Source organism: Ctenopharyngodon idella, chromosome 8 (genome assembly GCF_019924925.1).
Source record: "Ctenopharyngodon idella isolate HZGC_01 chromosome 8, HZGC01, whole genome shotgun sequence".
Taxonomy (NCBI): domain Eukaryota; kingdom Metazoa; phylum Chordata; class Actinopteri; order Cypriniformes; family Xenocyprididae; genus Ctenopharyngodon; species Ctenopharyngodon idella.
The window spans coordinates 13970551-13985804 of NC_067227.1; positions in this window are offsets into that span (position 1 = coordinate 13970551).

Sequence of the window (15254 nt, forward strand, 5' to 3'; positions counted from 1 at the left end):
TTGTCTTGTAGCGTAGGCTCAGTGGATGATGTTTCTAATCCTTCTCAGAGCTATACAACACTGCAAAATGTGCGACTGCCTGTGTGTGTGTGTGTGTGTGTGTGTGTGTGTGTGTGTGTGTGTGTGTGTGTGTGTGTGTGTGTGTGTGTGTGTGCGCAACATCATCCATTCACTTCATGTTTTAGATCTGTGCTCCCTGAAAAATGTACTGTTCAGAATATAAAATTACATTTTTACGATATGTGAACACTCCAAATGCCACCTTTAATGCAAAACAAGGGCCATCTTGGGTGGTGGTTTGAGAGCAGTTTAAAGCATTGGGAAAACAAAGGTCCTGGGTTCATTTGATGCCACGCAGTGTCAGAGAGAGATGGGCAGCATGCTTTCTTATTTCTATGGAGATAGAATGAGGAACATATTAAAAATCTAAACGGCAGAATAATACACGAAGACTGGAAATCGGCAGGAATTTTTCTCTTTGAAGAATAGATGGAAGAATTAATAAAAAATGCCTGATATGACGAATTAATATACAAGACAAATAATGATTATAATACCTTTTTAAAGAGATGGAGCTCCTTCATGAATAAAATCGTTTAATTAATTTAGTCTGCTGTAGCCTGTTATCACCTCAGCGAATGAGATTATGCAAGATGGATATACTGACATCCTGCAGCTGCTTTTGTTTGTGTGCATTATTGTTTGTTTGTTTGTTTGTTTGTTTGTATAGTGTTTTGTATATTGTCAGTTTTTATACTAATGTTTTATGTTTGTTCATGTATATTGTCAGTTTTTCCTCATCTTCCTATAAAGTAATACAATTTAAATAAACAATTATTCTGAGGAAATAAAGGCTCAAAAGTGAAACATGGACACCTTGAAAAGCCAAATGAAAGTGAAAAAATAGAATAGAAATACTTTAGATTAGGGTCCAATTCTCACTATAACTACTACTTTTGCCTCAATAAACTCCTAATTACTACTTAAGTAGTAAGGTAGTTGTTAGGTTTAGGGATAGAGTAAGTGATGTAGAATAGTCATGCAGAATAAGGCATTAATATGTGCTTTATAAGTACTTATAAACAGCCAATATTCTAGTAATATTCATGCTATTAAAGGATTAGTTCACTTTCAAATGAAAATTAGCCCAAGCTTTACTCACCCTCAAGCCATCCTAGGTGTATATGACTTTCTTCTTTCTGATGAACACAATCGGAGATATTTTAATAAATATCCTGACGCATCCGAGCTTTATAATGGCAGTAAACAGGGGTCACGAGTATGAGCTGAAGAAAGTGAATAATTACATTTGTGTAAAAAAATAAATATCCATATTTAACAAGTTATGAAGTAAAATATCTAGATCCCGCCAGACCGCCTTCTGTATTCAAGTTACGAAGAAAGTGTAAAACTCTTGCAGTTCAAAAAAGCTTGCGTTACGTCCTACGCCTTCCCTATTCAACTTACGGAAAAAATGTAACTGACGCGACACCAGTTTACACTTTCTTCGTAACTTGAATACGGAAGGCGGTCTGGCGGAAGCAAGATATTTTACTTCATAACTTGTTAAATAAGGATTTTTTTTTTTTTTTTTTTTTTTTTTACACAAACACATCGCTTCACTTTAGAAGGCCTTTATTAACGCTCCAGAGCCGCGTGGAGTACACGTTTATGATGGATGGATGTGTATGGATTCACTTTCTTCAGCTCATACTCGTGACCCCTGTTCACTGCCATTATAAAGCTTGGATGCATCAAGATATTAATATTTCTTCGATTGTGTTCATGAGAAAGAAGAAAGTCATATACACCTAGGATGGCTTGAGGGTGAGTAAAGCTTGGGGTAATTTTCATTTGAAAGTGAACTAATCCTTTAAGCAACTAATTAGTAGTGAGAATTGGACCCTAAACTAAAGTGTTTCCATATTATTACGAAACAAAACAAAACCAAAAAAAAACCCATCATGGTTACTATCAACACTTAAATATTAGGCTTGCTAAATTTGGCCACTAAAAAGGTTTAATGTATTGTCTTTTTTTAACCTAATAAAACATAATAAGAATAAAGATGTTTTATCATTGCAGAAGCAGAGTTATTATTGGTAACTAACTATATAGACATATTTATAAAAATAAATAAATAAATAAATAAAAAATAAACAAATTACAATAACCAAACAAAATTGCTAACTTTAACTAAAGTTAAAATGAAAATATATGTAATATATATATTAAACATATTAACAAAAAATACAATAGTATATCAATGACATTAAAAGAACACACTTTTTTTTTCATGTTTGTTTTATTTTGTTTCATTATTCAGGGCATTAAAAGTGTTTTATAAATTTCATAAGTAAACTTTAACAGCCGTAATTGACTATTGAACATTCAATACAGCAATAATTGAAATAATCATCACCAGTATTATATTACAATAATATTCAAGTGGGTTGTGTTTATGAGTTCATTTTCTGCATCTAATTATACTCAGCAAAATGCTGTATTTTATAAGCAAAAAGTCAAAAAGTATGTCCCATAGGCACATGTATATGCATATCATGATGACTAAATATTATGTACTTGTTTACGTCTGAGTGGAAGTGTTTAATCAGAGAGAGAGAGAGAGAGAGAGAGAGAGAGACATATAAAAAAAACCTGAAAGAGAGAAGGAGAAATCTGGCTGCAGGGCACAGAGATGCTCCAGCACTGCCACCAGGCTTGGCTCGCTATGAAAAGCAATTTTGCAGCAGATGATTCAGCCTCCGATAGCTGTTTACTATCTGTGCAGTGGCAAAAATCTAAGGGATAGGGAAAAAAGAATGGGCAAGGGGGTCCTGCCAGGGGGGGCAATAAGAGAGAGGTTCCACAAAAATCCATTTGCTTATATTTGGAGCAAACGATCCTAGAGACTACTGAGAATATAATTGTGCTCTGTCACTGTTATGCCCAGAAGTAAGGCATTTAACCTGAGGTTACTGCTTTATGACTATCTCTGCAAGTAGTTTACTGTAATGGTCTTTTCACACTTAACCCAGTGCCATTCTAAACCCTGGGTACCTAGAGTTAAAAGCGACCTTAACCCTGGCCTGGGTTTAAAAAGATGTTAACCCAAGGTTAAGTGCAATGTGAAAAGCCTTGAAGTTATGCTGAATGAAAAGCTGCTAGCTGATACAAAATCCTGTTAGATTATTCCATCAGCATGGTTGAAATACTTGAATTTTTTTTGTTGTTTTTGTTTTTATTTTGTTAAATGAATGGAATAAAAATCTCTAAAAACATTATTTCTCTTATGCCAGTCAACATCAAACAAATATTGTGCTTGTTGCCCTGGCTTTTACTGTCCATCGCTGATGCTTTTATTGTCCCCGTTAATCATATCCGCCTATTTATTATTTTTATAGCTCGTCTATAACACTTAAAACTCAGGGTCAGTCTAAGAGGACACTATTAAAAGTCTATCAGCGCTATTTACTGTTTCTCCAAATGCAGCTGAGCGTCGGCTCTCGCGGAAATCTTAAAACTTTATGACATTGACCTTGTTAAAGATCATCAAAGCAGTTTGGTCCGAAGTTGACTATGTCATAAAACTCTTCAGAAGTTGTCACATGTACGTATATAAATCCAAATGCACATTTAGAAAGAAAACCTATTCTTTTGAATGTGTTTGATAGTAAATTTCTGTAGAATTCTTAAAATCCCTTCCACTTCTCTATTTAGAGTTACTTCACATTAACTGCATACTCATAATTCATGTTTCCCTCGTAGCTTACGCTTTCTCTCTGTCAAATATAGATGATTAGCATATTGTAGATATAGTCTTGCCGTGCAGCTCGTATTAAGCCCCATTCACATCAAGATCAATAAATATAACGATCAATAATCAACGCACAATAATCTTGTGTTTATAATAAACCGTTTTGTCGTTTTCCGCTTTAAATGCTCAAGCTCTTTAAAGATGGGTGGATTCCGATTGGCTGTCAATGTTTTTATTGTTCATCAGCTGGAAAGTGATTCCAACAATATTGTTTGTGTCGTTATCATTAGTTGTGGTGTGGACTTTTGTCATAGAATTAGAATGATTATTAAACCTATATAGTTGTCGTTATAGTTATCATCCTTCGTGTGAACAGCCCTTTACTGTTATTTCTATCATCTTAGTGAGGGGTCTCATCTGCTGAACACACAACCTACAAGGCAAAATCCTTTCTGCGCCTCATATATTTCATTATTTCCCATGTCTCAACAGCATACAAAGAAATAGACTCATTATATTTAATACAGCCACTGACTCCTACACCCTTAGATGCTCACTTGCACCTGGTCACAACTTCATTATGGCTCTTTTTTGCATTTTTATCTTTCTGCATGAATTCTTTATGAATGTTCTGCACTGGGAGGAAGCCTTTGAAACGACTGTGTGCCAGCCGAGAACAGTTTTGGATGCCGCTGGTTTAAACTACCAAGGATCCAAAGGTGCCAGACAACTCCTGGTATTCATGGTCATTTCCATGCGTTTGAATTCTGCACACAAACAAATTCAAGCCAGCATGGTACATAGGTTAGTCTGAGATACATAATGCAAATATACATGCACAAAAACATGGTAATTTACGAGCACTGTTCTGTAAATGCACTATAGTGCTGTAGCCACAGAAGTGGCTAACAATGATACAGTCACTACATAACACAAATAGCTTAATGGGCAAACAAGTATGGGCAACGCCATTTAGCATTAGCGACAGGTCTGGGGTCGCTCTACTGCATGCACATATCCCAGCCTCAATGATTGACAATAGGCAAGAGAGTAAATCAATACAACCTCCCTCATGTCCTCATTACAGCACTGCTCTGTGTTACTCAAGGCGACAGGCTACTGAAATTTTAAATAGCCATGAACAAGGAGCAATGCAGGAGCGCTGCCAGATGGAGAGGATGTGTCGATGGTGTAGCCACCTACCCGAACACACACACACACACTTTCTCACGCTCCACTCCACGGAAAGTGTGTGTGTGTGAGGTTGCTAGAGGGGAGCAGAAGGAGCATTCATGTTAACGGTAAGGGAAGCAGTTGGAGTGGTTTTCTGAAGTGAGGATTTAATGGGATTAATATCCATTATTAATAGGGAAGATGTATGTAAATGCAGATTACAGATGGAAATTGCCAACATTTTTGCGAAAGTTGGGCATAAGCTAGTCAGGCCAAGACCCTGGAGTATGCTTGCTCTTTTTCTCTCACAAATGAAGTCTTTCCCTCTGCATGACTGCATCTTCATTTGGTAGCTTTTCTTAGTAACATTTACAAATCTCCCACCCTTTCTTTCGTTTTCTCTCCCTTCCTTGACCATGTTTGCTTCCCACCCAAATGGAAAATTGTATTGCTCAGTGGTTGCTCTTTTATTGCTCAGAATACTTCTCATTTTTACATTTTCACCAGTTTTTCCATTTAAAGCGATAGTTCACCCAAATATGAAAATTTCTGGCTTTATTTACTCACCTTCATGTCTTTACAAGCTTCAATGAATGTGTCAACATTAACAGACACGATAAATAAAGATATGAACAATGAACTAACAGAAGAAGAAGAAGAAAAGGCTATAGTCAATAATGCAGAGGATTGATCCACTATGTGAGCTGAAGAAGAACAGTGCATAAACACCAGTAAGCACTTTGCTAGAAGGTTAAAGGGTTAGTTCAGCCAAAAATGAAATTTCTGTAATTTATTACTCACCCTCATATCGTTCCACACCCTTAAGACCTTTGTTCATCTTCGGAACACAAATTAAGATATTTTTGATGAAATCCAAGAGGTCTCATCCCCCGCCAGTGGTTCAACCATAATGTTATGAAGCGATGAGAATACTTTTTGTGTGCAAAAACAAAACAAAAATAACGACTTTATTCAACAAATTTGTCTCTCTTCTGTCAATCTTCTATGCTGTTTACGTTCAGCGCTTCCAGGTTCTACGTCAGAATGCTGACTCACGACCTTGAATGAATTACATTGCTTTCTATGGAGAATAAAAAACCTCTCGGATTTCATCAAAAATATCTTAATTTGTGTTCCGAAGATGAACGAATGTCTTACGGGTGTGGAACGACATGAGGGTGAGTAATTAATGACAGAAATTTCATTTCTGGGTGGACTAACCCTTTAATTAACTCATTTAAACGCATCGTATACATAAAATATATACAAGTCAACTTCAACTAAGTTACATGCTTGTCATACAGGTTGTGTAGCTCTTTCCATAGCAAAAGACTAAAATGCTTCTACAACCCAGATCAAAAAAACCTAAATAAATCACAATACTGTATTACAATAGTGTAGGCTTCACTGTAATGCTATTCCAGTTCATCAGTTTTTCACAAAATAGTCACATGTTGTTTTTGGTAAATGTTGAAACTTGTTTGAATTAATGAAATCAATGAATATTTGATTTCACATTTCTCATTAACTAAAATGCTACACTAATATGTCAGCTAAAATTATGCCATTTTAGTCTGACTGAAATGAATGAATATGACAAAACACTGACAAAATTGTAAGGATTTTCTTAAAAAGATATATTCTTTCTTCTGCAAAACACAAAATTAGATATTTTTAAGGCTTTTTCCATGCAATTACAACTAATCAGTAAGTTCAACAGACAAGCACAGTAGCCTAAATAAGAAAGGAAAAACCAAGCAACGCCAGGGATTCATGATCAACTATTTAAAGGATGTGCCCAAGCCTCTGTGACTAATTAGAAAACATCACATTAGAACGTTTGCTTGGGCCATAACTGTAACAAGGTGACAGCATGATATCGGAAATGTCATACTGTACTGACACGCTCAAGTTAAACATGTTCAATCCAAAACAATGAATCTAATCAAGTGCTGTAAATGAGTTTGAAGTATAAATAAGGTACATCAGCACAAGTGTGGTGTAAATTAAGATATTTCCCTATAAGTATTATAAACTATATTTAAGCTGTCACAATACAAAAAGTCTAAATTATTGCACTGTATTCAAACTTTAGGATGACACCAGATGTGACACCCTTTTATAGAACAGTTCAATAAAGAACAAGTTAATACTGATTAACTTACATTTTAGTCACAATATTCTCAGTTACTAGGCTGTTTTTGCTCCACCAACGAAAATAGTTCCAAGCAAAGCCACAGTAGAAATGTAGCAACACACAGTAGTGGTATTTCATTCCTAAATGATTCATGTTAAATGAATGATTCAATTACTCACACTTTCTGCTTCCGAAAGCTTAGGCAGCTGACTTGTTGCCTTGCTGCCTTATCAGTCAATGACTTTGCAGGCAGTGTTTGTGCATAAAGGAACCTCACAACACAGACAGACTTCTGAGACAGCGTAAGGGTCACATGATATACAACAAAATGGAGAGAGCTTTGGTGAACTACACAAATGTGTAATTACTACAATACTAACTTCTAGCTATAAAATACATCAAAAGGGGGAAAAGTTGCATGCATTTACACACAAACTGACCACTGACTACAACTTTCAGCTGCCTTTTTATTTTTTAGCTTAACTGTCGAAAACACATCATAGGCAGGAAAGGATACATCTATGCTGCATTCAAAAAATCAATCAGATGACAGGATGTGACATGATCATTGCATTTGGATGTACTTTGTAGCCTAACCTCTGTGTATGCAGCATTTTTCAGCTTTCAGATGCAGCCATTTTGTTTGTCAACCAGAATTAATTGGTTGAGTGAATGATTCAGTGGCTCTTACAGTCACTTACCTACTGGTTGACTAAAAATCCCCACTATTACACAGACCGACAGTCTAAGAAAAGCAGAGTGATTCAAAAAAAAAAAAAAAAAAAAAAAGTTAAAATCCCAATGGTGTTTGGGTACTAATGGTGTTGCATGAGTACTCTTAATTCAGTTCAAGTAGTATACAATATTTTCTCACATTTGAAATTCTCAGTAGCAGTAAAGTTTACTTGTAGCTTGTAGCATGTTTTCAGGGAGATCAAGTAGAAAACCCTGAGAAGGCTCATATGAGAATAATGTCTATTTCTCAGAAGAAAAATCTGAGAAGAAGGAGATTTAAGCAGAATTCTTCATTTGCTCGTAGCTGTCCAAGATAAGCAACTGAGATATTAAAGAGATCGCATTTGCGATTTTTATTTCCTATGAGATGCTTCCCTCTCTTTCCACTCTTTTTCACTCTTTCTCCTTCTATCCCCCTTCCACACCTCCCAGCTCTTCTCTTCGTCAGGTGCGGATGGATGTTATCATTTCATTTCCTGCCTGCTTTCTCTTGGGGGCAGCTCAGGGAGAATCCACTGGAAAAGACCAGGGAAGAGCCAGGGCTCAATTATTCTCAGTAAACAGGGATGAGGAGGCTTGGTCCTCTTTCCCACTGTCATTTGTTGGAGAGGGATAACAAGTCAATGATAAAGATCAGGCCCGGTCCAACAAATAAGGCTGGGACTGAGCTCTGTGCTTAAGAGTCTTGCCAAAGGCCATGAGTGAAACTGACCAAAGTTATCAGTTCACTGTCATGTTGGATCTTTCTCTGGTTAGTGAGCTTGAGGTCTGGCTTTACTGTAGGCAAGATGAGGTCTGGCTGCATATGAAGAGCCAAAGCCTGGGGATGATCTTAAACATATGCTAGAGAATGCAGAATGGCAGCATGAGATGCATTGTCTCAAATTTAGAAGGACACATAGCCATTGGTTAGACTCTTCTTTTGTTTATCATGGGATAATGTTCTCAAGTCTTTCATGAATAATATACTTCAAGTCATTCAGCTACACATAAATGCTGCAGATGATGTGAAACAAAGCATTTTTTCTTCACATTGAAGGTGATGTGTGTATCAGTGTTAAAACACTTTCTTCCCTTTAAGCTTAATATGCAGTGACAACTACAAGTAAACCGTTGGTTGGTTCTCCTGGAAAGTGCAAAGGCTGCGGCCGTACCAAACACTTTTAACCTTTGACCTTCAGTGTCAATGTGAATCACTGTAACAGTTGAAATTTCAGGACTTGAATTTCTTATGGGTTTCAAAGAATGGAAACTTGTTTCTGCCACAGAGTAAAATAAATAAAAAGGTAATTTTGACTATTTGTTTTTTTTTTTCTTCTTTTCAGAATTGTGACTTTATCTTACAACTTCAAATTTTCTCATATTGCCACTTTATATTTCCCAAATTGACTACATTACTAGTAATAGTAATCTATCTAAGAGCTTCCATGTAAAGTTTACACAGTATATAGAAACTTTCATATATTAAAGTCAATATTAACTTCCATAGTAAAAAAAAAAAAAAAAAAAAAAAACCTTACAAAGTTTAACTTAAATGGAATGCTATTGCTCTGTTCCAAAAAACCCTACCACCATATGGCAGGTTTGCAGCACTTACTACAAATTGAGAGAATTGATGATTGTAAACATATTTATTTAATCATTACTAAAATGTAATCATAAAAAAAGTTTAAAATTATTATTTTTTTAAATGTATGCGCCTTGGAATTTTTTGTTCATTAGAGAATATTGTGCCATTTCTGTCATGTTGCGTGAACTATTGGCTGAAGTACCCGGATTTTGCCGTGTTCGCACCGCAGGAACTAGGAACAATTTTGGTTCTAGGAACTCCTTTTGGGGGAACTAAATTAGCTCCTACTTCAGAGTAGGGTCTAAACCAGCACTATAGGAACTATCAGTGACACGAGTGTACATTGATTGGTCAAACGCATGTCAAACACCGGCACCAGGCATTTTTAAAAAGCCGTGTAAACATATTTATTTCACGAACATGAAAAACAGTGATAATGCCATTTACCTGTTGTCTGCAGGGTTGTGTTCTTTTCTTCGCCTCGATACTGAAAGTTGTCATAGGAGATTTTGCCTCTTAGCCCCAATTTTTGCTCTTTCAGTCGCATAAATTATGCGTTTACATTCCATCTCCATTATCACAACACCCACGACACACAACAAACACATTTCCGATCACGGCATCTTCCATCCACCGTTTTTTTTTTCTTTTTCTAGCATTTGTGAATGCCGCGCTTAAAGACGCCGCTTCACAGTTCCTATTCCCGGTGCGAATGCAACCACGAACATGGCCCGGGGGAGAAATTAGTTCCCAGGGAACTATCATAGTGGCTAGTTCCTATAACTGAGTTCCTAGAACTATTCGGTGCGAAAGCCCCTAAACATGAACAGGACAGAGAAACGGATCAAAAAACAAACTCAAAACGTGACAGTAGTGAGGCAGCTTACTAGGTTTTATCTTTCCATATGCACTAAACTTTATTCTCTTCTATCCTACACTGACGGTAACCATCACTGCAGACTTGACATAGACATCACTGCGTGCTGCCCAGAAGGCATCGCTGGGGTACTGTGCAGAATGCAGAAAGTCCCGTGGTCGGTCACAGAGCGAGAAATACTAATCAATTTGGCATTCTGGCAGGGCTGGTAGGGTTTGGCTGTGGGAGCAGACTGCACACAGGCAACAGGTGTGAACTGACACCTGTTCTGTGTTTATGATGACAAGCCTCCGCAGGAGGGATGGGTGAAATACCTGTATTTTCCCCTCAGCCTTCCGTTCCCTTGCTTTCTCACTTTTATCATTTCCCAGAAGGTGTGCGGATGAAAGGGAACGAGACATGCTATGAGGCCAATGTAGCCAAATTCATCCTGTTTTCATCATTCAGGCTCAATTTGAGCACTTTCATTCAGGGCAAATTCCAAACAGCGTTTTTGCGCCCTTAAAAAGGAACTTCGGGAAGTGGACACCCCACAAATGGCATCCCATTCCTGAATAGCCCTCCAAGGGTGCAAAAACGCTGTTAGAAATTCACTCTAAAAGTGCTTAAATTGCATATACGCACATGACTGAATGATGAAAACAGGATGGATTTGCATACATCGGCCACGTGGCACGTCTCCTTCCCTTTCATCTGCATACCTTCTGGAAAATTATAAAAGTTCCAAACGAAAGTGAATAACTGAATCACTTCAAGGAAGTAATTGTATCATTTATGGTCATGTGACCCAGGCTGGCGAGCAGTGTTGGGGGAAGTTACTTTTAAAAGTAATGTATTACAATGTTACTCCCTAAAAAAAAGTAACTAATTGTGTTAGTTACTTTTTAGGAAAAGTAATGCATTATATCCAAGCGGCAACCTCCCTCAGTTTCTAATGAAGCCAATACGGAAGTGACTTAAACTACAATTCATCGATTGCCCGCTAGGGACAGGCTCCAAAAGAGAGCAGAATCTCATCCCACATGTTAAAACGGCCAAGTTTACAGTTGGTACAAATTGTGGTTTTGGTCTACTGCTAATTTAGCCCTTCATGACAACTCTGAGGGGGGAGAATTTTTTTATAACTCATCCGTTTAAATGATATTAAGCCTTAAAGTACTGCATAATTAAGGCCGTGGTCACTTGAGTGACAGGTTTGCCGTTGCTGTCTGTGAGTTGTCACTTTATCTCAGCTAATTCCAGCTGCTGAATTTAGCATCTCTGCCGTATTTGTGCTTTTTTTCTGGATTATTTCATACAATTATAAAATAATATGGCTTGCTGCGTTAATGGTCGAGACAGATGTGCATCTGTGTAGATGTGCTCACATGCAGAAGATACACAGAACACACGTTGTTGGATCGTGGCATTGGCTTAAAGTTTTGTTTGTGAGATTTACTACAGTGACAATGGCGAGAGAATATTAAACTCTGACAGCACTGCTTGGATATTGTAACTAAAACTGCTGCACTATTTTGAGAAATTATATTTTGGACGTGGGCTCATTTGTTTGTGAGAGTCTATTGTATGATCATGAAGGAAGTTCAACACTCTTATTTCTATATCTAATCTAAAGTAAGTTTTGCTTATTATTATGGTTGAATTAGAGGTCAGCAGCAAAGACACTGGTTAATAAAGTGAGATTAAATACATAAAGTATATTTGTGTAATTTAATATAATTAATTAGCAGGTTTGCATAAAATTAAGAGAATGAATTTCTTTATATAACCTTTATATAACTTTTTATAACTTTTTCTTTATATAACTTGCTTTACTTTACTAGTTACTTGAAAAAGTAATCTGATTACGTAACTCAAGTTACTTGTAATGCGTTACCCCCAACGCTGCTGGCGAGTCCTTTTGATTCATTTCAAAGCTAGATGGAGTGAGAATTTGAGTTAATGTATAAACAGAATAAGTTGTTTTGTTTTGTTTATGATATTTTGCACACATTATCATCATGCATTTTATATTAAGTTTAAATAAGTTTATAGGTAATAAATGTGTTTAATAGTAGGTACGTAAATGTGACTACCTGCAGGGTCCTAAGAAGAGATGGCAAATTTTGATGTTGAAAGCAGAGAGGGAACACACACATATAAAACATATTTTAAAAAGTTAATTATAAAATGTCTATATGTTTGCAACAATTGTAAGAACAGCTGACTGGGTGATGGACACTGTGCTGCATTGTCATCGTAAAGATAATGAGGAAATTCATTTACTGCGTCCGAAAACGCATACTTTTGGATTAAAAGCACATATGTGCTTTTAATCCAAAAGTATGTGATTTTGTATATATATATATATATATATATATATATATATATATATGAATATGTGAATGAAATTCGGATGTACTATATCCACCACTTTGTCACTGTCATGTGACCTATGGCATCAGTTGCTTCGCTTCACTGCCATTCACAAATCCTTTCCCTTGGCCTCGTGGGATAGTAAAGTGTTCAGAGTTCACACTTCAGAATCTCGACGGAAGTAGTAGGTCATCCGGGTACTTTTTGCTTACGGTTTTATGAATGCTGTGAATTTGGACAAACTACTCAGCTTACCTACTGTTTTTCACTTACTATCAGTGTTGGGGGAAATGCATTACAAGTAACGCAAGTTACTTTGTTTACCCATTTATTGACTGACCTCTCCTGTCACCAAGTTGAAAGAAATCGGGAGTGCAGAGGCATTGTGTTTGCTGTGTGAACGTGATGGTTATTCTAGACCAGTTCTAGACTAAATGTGAGCATAAATTTACTAATTTACTTCTTCTCCTGCATCCTATTCTTATGTATTCCAGAATAGCAGCACAGCTGAAAGGTTTGTGTGAGCTGCGCCCTCTACTGTACAGGTGTGAGTTTGCATTTCCTTCAGCCTGAGGCTTATTCATTTTACTTTTGGTGTGAAAGGGCCTTTACATTTGCCAAAAATAGAACATTTTTGTTGTTATAAAACAAACAAACAGCCCAGCCCAGATGAGAAAAAGTAACCGTAACACATTACTTTCCATAAAAAGTAACTAAGTAATGCAATTAGTAACTTTTTTAGGGACTAACGCAATATTGTAATACATTACTTTTAAATGTAACCTTCCTCAACACTGCCTACTATATAGTATGGAAGTATGCATATTAGGACGCAGCTGTTGTCTCCCTTCGCCAAGAGCGTTCCAAATGGCTACATTGTGACATGCAAGTGCCCTGCTGCCTCCAAAGTCCCCACTTCAAGGACTCTGCCTTTCAGAGTGAGTTGGGCATAGGACTGCTCATTTCCGGTTTAGAAATGGCTAAATGCCCTTAGCCATTTCTAAACCAGCATTTGGTAAAAACGGCTTGATACTATTCACACTGGGCTTTATGCAAACATCAGCGCTGCGGCTCCAGCCGTGTTGTTGCGAGCACAGTTCTAGTCGTCTCACTGAGCAGAACTGCAGTGGGGTAATAGATGCAGGTGTCACACAGACCGTTCTGGCACTTTCCTCCTGTGCTCGTTCTAGCTGGAGGAGACTTAGCAGAGTGGGGAGGAGGGGGTGGGCTGAAAAATGGGGATAATTGTCCTCATGCTGCGTGGGTTCTGAATTACGGCCATTGCTCTCCGTACAATGCCTTTCTTCTCTTTTTTTTTTCTACGCTTTTTTTCCCTCCCTCTCTTTTTCTGTCACACAGCCAGTGGCAATCAGCGTTGACCTGTCAGTCTGCAGAACTCTCTCAATGCCGTTGGCTACAGAAGTTAATGCTAGTGCATGTTCATATATGAGTGAGCGGTAATGTGCTTTGAGTCGTGTTGGCGTGTTGTGGAAGGAGTGGGGGAGTTGGCACCGTGGCCCTCTTACGGTCGACATTCGCACAGGACCCCTCTTTGCCCCTCTTATTAAGGCATGGGACTTTTTTTATTTTTATTTTTTTTATATCTACTGTAAAAGTGTATGCGCAAATGGCAGATTTTGTATTAATACAGTCTATTAATAGTAGCTATTAGAAATTATATGGGCTGTAAATGTCTTTCAATCAAATAACAGCTAACATCAGATTTACATGTGACTTTTTACACTATTCTATTTTTTAAATGTTGAGAAGACCAACTTGTGGTCATTAAAAAAATACTCCCTGTGGAATGTCATTGGAAGGTTTTTCAAAAGCACATCCATTACCGATCTTTTATAGCTTAATGCATTTTCAATTAGTTATGTAAGATGTACAGCCAGCTGGTTATACTGCAAAATAAACCCAGACAGTGTTTCAGGACACCAATGTGAAGCGGCTTTTGGTTTATTTTATGATAATGACTGACTGGCTGAAAATTATCCTACTTATTAGATGGCTACTTACCAAATAAATAAATACATGGATATGAATGTCATTGATTTTGATTTGACTTGTTGATTGTCTTAATGACAAATAAACTTAAGAAAAGTAGCCAAGTACAACATTTAAAACAATAAGCATAACAACAAGACAAATCCTGGAACAATATTAAAATGCTAATTTAGAAATTATTATTAGCTGATCTGCAATCCAAGTTCATCCTTTATTTTAAGATTTCTGTCACGTAAATAGCGAATCCACCATGGTGCAAGCGCACCTGGCTTTTAAAGGGAATGGGAGATGACACTTTGATTGGGTTATTGCACGTTACGCCCAAAACACACCCATGACTCATTAAGAGACTAGGTACAACCCTTTTGGAACATGCGCCTGGTGCGCTCAACATTTTTTCCATCATCAAACTAGCAAAAGTGAATTCGGACATGCCCTAAGTGCACCTGCGCCATGCGCTTCAGACCATGCGCTTAGATCGTTAAAATACGGCCCAAAGACCACCGAGTGACACAATATACATGAAAGTGGCTCAGGTACGTTGCCATGTGCAATTTTTAAATATACAGTTTAGCCATCATTATAACGGAGTGTCTATTTACACTAAGTGCAAATAGCATCCCTTTTTGGCAAATGATAT